Source organism: Apium graveolens, chromosome 3, assembly GCF_009905375.1.
Source record: "Apium graveolens cultivar Ventura chromosome 3, ASM990537v1, whole genome shotgun sequence".
Lineage (NCBI taxonomy): Eukaryota > Viridiplantae > Streptophyta > Magnoliopsida > Apiales > Apiaceae > Apium > Apium graveolens.
The window spans coordinates 127,351,963-127,353,771 of NC_133649.1; positions in this window are offsets into that span (position 1 = coordinate 127,351,963).

Genomic DNA, 1,809 nt, shown 5'->3' on the forward strand with positions numbered 1-1,809 from the left:
GAACCTATAGTGCATAAGGATGAACCAGTAGAATGAGAGAACATACCAATTCCTGACTTCTATTTGCCAATCCTTAACAAGCCAAAGAGAACAAAGTCAAGAGCAGTCAAGAAAGTGAAGTTGTCACCTCTCAAATCCAAATCTCTAGTCAAAGCTCAATCTAAAGTCAGTAAGGGAGATTATATGTACTTGTGTGACATCAAAGAATTTTCTGATCTAAACCTCTATCTAGATGAACTAGATGAAGTGAGAGGAATTGATGCATACAAAAACCTACCTGAAAGGTTAGTGTTCAAGTACAAAGGGGGAAAGGAGATTCATTGGCCACTTCACAGGATCCTTCAAGAAAGCCAAGCTGTACTGATTAAAGTTTATTCATCCTTCAAGAAGAATTTTGGGTTCAATATTACTGCAAGAAGATTGGTACTGAAGAAGATTGAAGAACTAAGGAGTGTTAGAGCTAAAGATTCACTCCCAAAGACTCTAATCATCCCTTACACAGGGAAAAGAGTGCATCTAAGGCCCTACTGGCTGATGGAGTTCATGGATGACAAAGGTATGAGAAGATTTTTCAGATTAGAAGACCAATTGAGCATCTCCAGCAACGAGACTCTTTTGAAAATGCAAGGAAAGCTAAATCTCTCAGAATCTGATGAACTGGAATTCCACAGGCAGCTCCAAAATCAGATTGAAGAAAACAACAGGAAACCTTGGAAAGAGATCCAGACCTTCAAGGAATTAGATAGATCTGCTCAGGCTAGAGGAGCATCTTGAAAATGACTGTGAGCAAAACTTTGTACATTTTGTTAATTGAAGCACTTTTTAGTAATATCTACTTTCTTTTAAAGTTGTATTTTTAAGATGTTTTGTTATCATCAAGTGTCTCTTAATTTATGGCTATAATTCCAGTAGACATAAATTGGGGGAGATTGTTATGTGTATGTTGTGTACTTGATGATTTCATGAACAAAACATCATGGTAGATTTTGCATAGTGAAATAATGTAGCACTCGACGGATAAGGCTTAAAGTCCCGACGAATGGCTCAATATAGTCCCGACGGATGATGACTTATTATCCATCGAGTGAGTAGCTTATGCAATAATAAGTCTGTAGCACATTTATGCATACACATTGTTTAGAATCTGTAGTAGTACTTAAGTCATGTTGACTTTAGTTAGATATGCAGAATAGGTTGATTAATTGTACATATATGATGTCTTGTAATTCTGCATAAGTGAAATGAAGTCAAGTGCCTGATTGCTACCCGACGGATGAGCAGACAATAAATTTGATGGATGATCAACAACCCGACGGATGATCAATATCTCGACGGATGATCATGAACCCGACGGATAAAGAATTCAAATATCTGTTGACGGTGACAACACGGTCACATGCGTCGAGTGGATGCAAATGGAATGTGGTAGCCTATTCAACTGGGTTTTCGAGAACAAAGAAGCATTGCCATTTCCATGATATTATGAAGATATTCAAAGATGTTGGAATAGAGTAATGAAGTAGCATTGTAATAGGCTAGATAGTTTTTTTTATTATCCTGTCTCATTACTTTGTAATCTTGGTGATATATAAACCAAGAAGTAGCAACTAAGGAATCATCGAATCTGAGAAACAAGTAGATAAACATTTGTAAGCAGAATCCTTAGTATTTTTCTGCATTCTTAGTTGTTCAATTCTTGTTAGCAGCTGTGAGCATTTTGCACATAGGGTTCTCTCGATATATAATATATATCTCTTGTGGAATCATTCAAATCCACCATAAAGTTTTTAAAAGACTCTTGTTTTTAAT